This window comes from Ceratotherium simum, chromosome 28, assembly GCF_057802395.1.
Source record: "Ceratotherium simum simum isolate JZ-2026a chromosome 28, ASM5780239v1, whole genome shotgun sequence".
In the NCBI taxonomy this organism is placed as follows: Eukaryota; Metazoa; Chordata; class Mammalia; order Perissodactyla; family Rhinocerotidae; genus Ceratotherium; species Ceratotherium simum.
The window spans coordinates 18583917-18592917 of NC_141927.1; the positions used below are offsets into that span (position 1 = coordinate 18583917).

Below are 9001 nucleotides of genomic sequence, written 5' to 3' on the forward strand. Positions count from 1 at the left end.
ATGGGCTATGTAACTACTGATGATTTCGAGTGGTCTGAAAAGTTATCAACCAAAGACAATTTTCTTGCAATAGAAAAATGAGCAAAAACATGTACACAAAAGAAAATGCAACTCAACCACAAACCTTTATAGAAAACACTTGTATTAAATTAAAGAGAAATTTTTCTTTAAAATGAAACATGGTTTCTATTACCCAATTAGAAAATATTTTAAAAACTGAGAAAAATCTGTCTTAGGAAGTGCTCAAAGGAATCGGCATTGTCCTAGTCTTCTAATGAAGTGGGCACTAGCATTATCCTTTAAATAGTAATTTGGCATAATGTAGTAGTCACTCCAAAACTGTGCATATATTTTGACCTAATAGTTACATGATTAGGAAATATCATCTAAGGAAATAATCCTAAATTCATAAAATGCTATATGAAAAAAGATACTTATCAAAGCATTATTTGCAAGAGAAAAGAATCAAGACAATTTTCCATCAGAAAGGAAATGATTACATGATATATCTATATAATAAAATATTATGGACTCATAAAAATATAATAATGTATAAAATTACTTAAAATTACATGATATAAAAATACAGTATAAAACTCTACTCAACAATTTTAGTAACACTTTTCTTTTGGAAGACTGGATTATAGATTGCTTTTTTCTACTTTTATGCATTTCCTGTCTTTTAATCACTATATAATAGTTTTATAATTCAAGGAAAATAAATTACAGAGTTCATTGCTTAATCTATTTGGAGATTATGCTCTGGACTATTTCATAGCCCAGGAAATTATATCATGTTAACCAAGATAGCAAAATATGCTCTTAAGGACTTTCAGAAGTAAGAGGATCTATTAAAGGTTCTTTGTCTAACCCAGTTAAAGGCAGAGGCAACAGCATTTGTGAAAATCCTGATACTGGTTAGAGCTCTGTATGTCTGAAGAACTGAAAGAAGCCAGTAGCCAGTATTAAAGAGGGAGAGGCAGGTTCAGTACCAGCAGGTGAGCTGAATATACAGACAAGGAGCAGATCACACTTGCCCTTGTTCATCCTCAGGACAATGGGAAGATTGTGACAGACTTTTGGAAAGAAAACTGACAGGACTCAATTTACATTCTAATTTGATCATTGATTTTCTTTCAAAACATGCTTTCATTCTCTTTTTATTGAACGTAATTTCTATGTTAAAGTCTTCTTTTTCTAAAGAAGATGTGATATATATTCACAATGGAATACTACTCAACCATAAGAAACCATGAAATCCAGCCACTTGTGACAACATGGATGGACACTGAGGGTATTATGCTAAGTGAAATAAGCCAGAGGAAGATAGTCAAATACCATATGATCTCACTCATAAGTAGAAGATAAAAACAACAAAAAACAAACACATAGAGACAGAGATTGGATTGGTGGTTACCAGAAGGGAAGGGGGGAGGGAGGGCGGCAAAAGGGATTAGGCACGGGTGTGTGGTGATGGATAGTAATTAGTATTTGGGTGGTTAGCATGGTGTAATCTATGCAGAAATAGAAGTATAATGATGTACACCTGATATTTATACAAATGTTATAAACCGATGTTACCACAATAAACAAAAAAAAAAAGAAAAAAAAAGTCCTTTTTTTCTCTCTTGATATTGGCAACTTGTATTTTCTTTGTTTTTCCATTGATTTGTCTTGGTTGCAGTTTATCACTTTTGTTAATTTTTTCAATGAACCAAGGTATGGCTTTGTTAATTTTTCTCTATTGTATATTTATTTTCTGTTTCATTGAATTTTGCTCTTATTTATCTGCATCATTCTACATTATATATGTTAGATTTATTTTCCTAGCTTATTGAGATCAAGTTTAGATCATTGATTTTTTTTCAGTATTTATTTTCTAATACAAGTACTTAAATAGTAAATTTCTTTCTAAACTCCATTGGCTGCGTCTCACAAGTTTAATAAGTTATGTATTCAATGGTATTAAGTATAAATATTGTTTAATTTCTATTTTTGTGTCTTCTTTTGACCCATGGAAATTTTAGAAATACGTAATTTAATATCCAAGACTGTGGAAAAATTTTAATTGTGTATTTTGCCCTTTGATTTCTATATTCTTGTGTTAAATTTATTCATAGAATTCTCAATATCTGGTGTAAAATTTTCCATCTTAGTGTTTCCATTTATTCATTTTATAGAACTCAATTATCTGGCAATTTTTTCATCTTTGAATCTATTTCTCATCCTTTCCTTTTTTTCTTGAATATATTAATCAAAGTTATTTTGTCTGTCAGCTGATTCTAACATTTGAGTTATCTATAGTTCTGTTTCTATTGTCGATTCCTTCTCTTGGTGTTCAGTTCTTTATATTGGCAAACATAGCAATATTTTTAAAACCAAAATATTGTATATTAAAAGATGTAGTGTTTGAGAGCATTTACACATTCCTCTGCTAGACAAACAGGGGGAGGCTGATCCCCTGGAAACTGAGCTGAGAGAAGCCAGAGTTTCAATTTTATTAAGACTCAGTCTATGCCTGGTTCATTCTTGTTCTTATGGTAGCCCCCGGCCTCTAAGGCTTTCAACACAGGCCAACTCAAATTCTCAGACTTTAGACTGCATCCAAAATTGCAAATGCCCTCCAAAAAATGTACTTGTAGATAATCAGCTCACCTTTCCAAGGTTTTCTTCTCTACTAAACCATAGTCCCTCTAGTACATGTTGCTTTCACAGCTCTTTGATGCTATTAAAAATTATTTTTTACATTTTATTTGGCTTTTTTTGGTTGTTCTCAGTAGTAGCTTGATTTGTTGCAAACTATTCAGCCCAAATGCAGAAGTACAGATGATTTTATTTTCTGATGTTTATCTATCTGTAAATTCTAATTTTTCTAAACTGAACTTAGTATTTCATTTATAATAAATATGCAATGGAGACAACAATGTCTGATCTCACCATTTCTATTCAACATTGTATTGGAAGTTCTATTCAGTGCAAATAGGCAAGAAAATGAAATAAAAGTCATCCAGACTGGAAAGACAGACGTAAGATAATCTCTATTTGCAGATGACATGGTCTTGTATATAGAATATCCTAAGTAATCCACTATAAAACTATTAAAACTAATAAATGAGTCAACAAGATTTCAGGATAAAATATCAATATACAAAAGTCAGTTGCATTTCTAGACACTAGATTAATCATTTGGAAATGAAGTTAAGTAAGGAATTCTATTTATAATATATCACCAACAATAAAATACTTAGGTATCAATTTGACAGAAGTAAAAATTTGTACACTGAAAATGACAAAGCATTGTTGGAAAAAATTAAAGAAAATCTAAATAAATGAAAAAACATTTCATGTTCACGAGTCAGAACACTTCATATTATTAAGATGACAATGCTTTGTGTGGCAATAATGTCCCCAAATATGTCCACATTCTAATCCCTGGAACCAGTGAATGTTACCTTATATGGCAAAAGGGACTTTTCAGATGTGATTTAATTAAGGATTTTTTTTGGGGGTAGGGGAGGTGGAGGAAGATCAGCCCTGAGCTAACATCCATGCCAATCCTCCTCTTTTTTTGCTGAGGAAGACTGGCCCTGGGCTAACATCCGTTCCCATCTTCCTCTACTTTATATGGGACACTGCCACAGCATGGCCTGACAAGCATTGCATCGATGACCGCCCAGGATCCGAACCTGGGCTGCCAACAGCAGAGCATGCGCACTTAACCACTACGCCACGGGGCCAGCCCCCTAATTAAGGCTTTTGACATGGAAAGATTATCCTGGATTATCTGGATATAATTACAATGGTCCATATAAACTCACAGGAGGAGTCAGTTAGAGCAAAAGGCAATGAGATTACCAAAGCAGAAATGGAGTGATAAACTTTGAAGACTGAGGAATGGGCCACAAGCCAAGGAATAGAGGAAACTACTAGAAGCTGAAAAGGCAAGGAAATAGACTCTTCCCGCCAATGCTCCCAGAATGAACCGGCCCTGCTGACACTTTGATTTTAGCTAATGGAAAGTTATTTTGGACTTCTGTCCTCAGGACTGTACGAGAATAAATTTGTGCTGTAGTCAACCACTATGTTCATGGTAATTTATTACAGCAGCAATAGCAAAGTAATAAACTCCTCAAATTCATCTACAGATTCAAAGCAATTATTATAAAAATCTAAGGTTTTCTAAAAATCTAAAACAAAAAGATAGACAATGCAATAATACGAATCTAAGGATAAATAAATACATTACATACTTTGAAGTTTGAGAATCTTTTTCCTTCCTTTGCGGAGAGAAGGGTGTCTGAAAGTATATAAGACTGAAGATGTCAAAACAATACGTAATCTCCTAATGTCCAGGCTAAAGAGTCTCGGTCCTCTCTGCCACACTAACACTTGCCACTGGCAGTGAATCCCTAATTTGTGCAAAGACTTGCAAGAGTGACTGCATGGTTTGCTTACTGATTTAGCTTGTTGTCATCCCACACTCTTTTTAGAAATTCACTGCAATCTCTTGATCCATTGTTTTCAGTGGCTCATCAAGCTCTCTGTATTTCAACCTTTCCTGATCAATGTTATGAAGCCTAGTTGGGTTACCTATTACATTTTTCAGAGTCATTATAAAAATTGATCCTACCATCCTTTTGATTAATACTTGCAAAGTTTCACTATCTTCTATCACGTTTAGTTTATATTTTTCTGCCTCTTGAGGTCCAGATAACTGGATACAACTTGTCATATCTCATAAAGATAATGTTTAAAAAGTCTTTGCAAACCTTTCACTATTCTTCTTATAAAGAGATGACAAGTTCTGCTTCACCAGTCCCGTGCTGTTATCATGTAAACATTTCACTATAATTGTTGTCAGGTTTCAGAGTTCTGAGAGATTATTGGTTGAATAAATTTGTACTAACTCATAGTATACATACATTACGTATATGTAGTATACCTTCTATGGGACTTAATGAATCTACGCATAATTTGAGAAGTATATTTTGGTAGCTATTGTACTTTGCCAATATCAGAGAACCTGGAACATGCTTCTTACGTGACTCCAACAGCATTATGACTGATCACCATGGCAGGGGGTAGGTTTAGCCTGTTTAGAAAAGTAAAATGCTCTTCAACTTGGTGTAGATCACCCCTCCTTAATAAGAATAATATGAAAACTGCTTGGCATCATAGGCTCCTGTTTTTAAATGTAGCTGGGAGTTTGTTCTTATGCAGGTATGGTGAGGCTAACAGATCAGATGATTGCCATTTAAAAGGTGGCCTGTGGCTTATAATTCCCAAGAGAAGGAAGCATGCCACTTGACGCAGGGCCACATAGAGAAGCACTAGGGTCAATCAGGTGGCAGAAGGAGCATGGGAAAAGCATGGCCCAGAGCCTTTATTGCAGTTTTTGAAGGAAAAACAGGCAAGATGGAGTAGGCAAGCTAAGCAGGTTAGGAATAGATAGTTTGAATGATTTTGGCAGGCTCCAGGCTGTAGGGATGGTCCCTAGTTGTCCTATACCAGGCTCTGGAGTGATTTAGGGCAGGAGGATAGTGTTCCCAACTGCAGGAGTCTGATAACAAGACAGAAGGGGGTACAGACAGAGGGAATGATTGGTTTGCATATTAAAGGCATGCTCGCAGGCAAGTTGTTAGCTATCTCTAGGAATTAGCTAACCCTAGGAGGGGCAGTCTCTCCTGGGGTCCACAAGGTCCCAAGATTGTCAAAATACAGAAAATAAAAAACACGATTAATACAGCTCCATTCTCTTTACAGATATCCATCATATCAGTGTCAAGATATGGAAGGATAGACGTAAAGCATTTTGCCGGCAAACAAAGCTGGCAGAGATCAGCATGTATTGAGATCAGCTGGTTTGTATTCATCTGCAGCGTGTCTATGGCTACTTTAAGGATGCCAATTCCTCCCAGGGACTGTTATCTTTCCACAGGTGCATTTGTTAACTGATGGCAAAGCCCAGCAAAAGTACGTGTTGCATATTGAATATGCTCTCCATTACAAGTACTGATGAAAAGCTATGCCTGTAAGAATAATGTTTCCAAGTCAGGAATACTAGGCATAGAAAACTTTGCAAACAAAGCAGCAAGGACCCCAAGAAGTGTTCTGGTACATTCAGAGCCCCAAGCACAGTGCCCAAATGGGGTAAGTTCTTCAAAAGGAGTTCCTCGCTCTTGTTGATCAGTTCACAAAGCTGAGTCATTTGAGTTGAGAGCTGTCTGACACTGTTCACAAATTGAGGGCGCACCGTTGTTTTTCCCAGAGTTGCCCAAGTCACGGAGGCAGCTTGGGCAGGAAGAGGTGGCCACTTTGGGAGGAAGGGCTGCAGTGAATCACCAGAGGTCCTCAAGATTTTTTGCAGAAATTGACAAGCTAATTCTAAAATTTATATGGAAATGTTAGGAACCTAGGATTATCAAAGCAATCTTCAAAATCAAGAACAAAGTAGGAGGACTCACAAATCCTGAATTCAAATCTTACTACACAGCTACGGGAATCCAGACTGTGTGATCCTGGCATAAAGATAAATTTATAGATCAATTGAAAAGAACTGTGAGTTCACAAATAACCCATACGTTTATAGTCCATTGATTTTTGACAAGAGTGTCAAGACCAATCAATGGGGAAAGAATAGTCTTAAAGAAATGGTGCTTGGACAACTGAATTTCTATGTGCAAAAGAATAAATTTGGTCCCTCTACCACACATCATTCACAAAAATTAACTCAAAATGGATTTTAGCATTAAATGTAAGAGCAAGAGTATAAAAGTCATAGAGGAAAACATAGATGTAAATCTTCGTGCCTTGGTTTAGGCAATGGTTTCTTAGATGTAACAACGAAAGCAAAAACAATGACAACAACAAAAATAAATTGGACTTCATTAATATTAAAAATTTTATGCTGCAAAAGATACCAACAAGAAAAAGAAAAGACAACCCAGAGAATGGGAGAAAATATTTTAAAAAATCATATATCTGATAACAGACTTGTTTACGTCTACAATATATAAAGAGCCCTTACAACTCAATAATAAAAAGACAACTTGATGTAAAAATGGGCAAAGAACCTGAGCAGGCATTCCTCCAAAGAAAATACACAAATGGACAACAAACACATAAAAAGAGGCTCAACATCATTAGTTATTAGGGAAATGCAACTCAAACTCACAATGAGATACTAATTCACAACCACTGGGATGACCATAATCAAAGAAACAGACAATAACATGTGTTGACAGGGATATAGAAAAGTTTGAATCCTCATTCATTGCTGGTGAGAATATAAAGCAGTGCAGCCACTTTGGAAATATTTTGGTTGCCATATGACCCAGCACTTCCGTACTAGGTATACACCCAAAAGAAATGAACATATATGTCCAAACAAAAACTTGTACGTGAATGTTCATAGTAGCATTATCCAAAATAAAAAGTGAAACATAGATGCCCTTTAACAAATGAATGGATAAATAAAATGTGATATATCCATATAATAGAATGTTATTTTACAATAAAAAGGGTTAAAGTACCAATACATGCTACAATATGGATGAACTTTGAAAACATTATGTTATGTGATAGAAGCCAGTTACAAAGGATCACATATAGTGTGATTTTGTTTATATAAAATGTTCAACACAGGCAGAAAGTATATTGGCCTGGTGCCTAGGGCTGGGGGGAGTGGGGGAAGAAGGATTATGGAGTGAATGCTAACGGATATGGTTGATTTATCAGTTGATAAAAATGTTCCAAACTTAGATTGTGGTGATGCTTGTACAACTCTGTGAATATACTAAAACTATGGAATTGTAAACTTCAAATGGTTAATTTTACAGTGTGTCAATATAACAAGAAAGATGCTAAAAAAGTTACACAAAAATGCAATGGAAATTACATTAAAATATGAACACATAATGGTATATTAAAATTAAATCAGAGTAAAACACTTTAATTATATATAGTAATATTTATTTTAAATCTATTATCATTTATTTAAATATACAATCATGAGCTTGGCAGTTGTTCACCAATCCAATTTCTGTATTTCTGCCAATTGCATTTAATTTTTAAAGGAACCTAATATGAGATCAGAGTCCTTCCACATTTTTCTACCAGAAATGAAGGCAAACAGAGTTAAAGATGGTCTCTTTCACAGATGACAGGAGATCCTGATCTACTTAGAAAAATTACTGATGTTACAAGAGCATGCTCCCTTATGCCTAGTGATCTATTGCTGTAGAAAGTGTGACCATTCATTCTCATAGCACACTTTTCTGAGAAGTACTTGATATGACTCATTTCTACATCTGAGTCACAATTTTTCCCAATAAGTTCAAACTTTCTATTGCATCCAGTGCTGGTGGTATAGGGATAACGATACAGAGCCCGATAGTAGAAATGTATATGTTATCCTTCTTCTTTTGGTTTTAGAACTAAAAATGAAGAATGGAAGGTTTAGATAGAATCTTTAAAATGTGTGATATTTAAAAAGCTAAAAAATATGAAACTACATGAGAAAAATTATATCAATAATTTCTAGTTTTAAATACCTACATGTGACAGAAACTATAATTAGGTCAAGCATGTTGCCTAAGGTTATACAGTTAATAAGCAATGCATAAACCCCAAATAAAATGAAACAAAATATCCCCAACTCATGTCACATGTATATATCTAATATACATATATAGCATATAACTGTATACAGTAAAGCATCATAATAAGGGCAATAATTAATGTTTCACGTCAGTTTACAATTTTTGAAATTTATTCACCAAGGTTCAAAGACGGTAAGTGGTTTGCTCCAAGTTAACTAGTTAGTTAAATTAGAATCAAGACTAGACTCAAATTTAAGACTTCTACTGAAAAGTCATTTAAAAATATGTCCAGATGGGCCGGCCCCGTGGCTTGGTGGTTGGGTGAGCGCGCTCCACTGCTGGCAACCCGGGTTCGGATCCCGGGCTCGCACTGACGCGCTGCTTCTCTGGCCATGCTGAGG

The 9001-nt window shown here is 35.0% G+C and overlaps 1 pseudogene; it reads right to left on the bottom strand.

Moving 5' to 3' along the window:
• Positions 1-4242: 4242 nt before the first annotated feature.
• Positions 4243-5622, bottom strand: LOC101398769 (COP9 signalosome complex subunit 3 pseudogene; annotated as a pseudogene).
• Positions 5623-9001: the final 3379 nt, after the last annotated feature.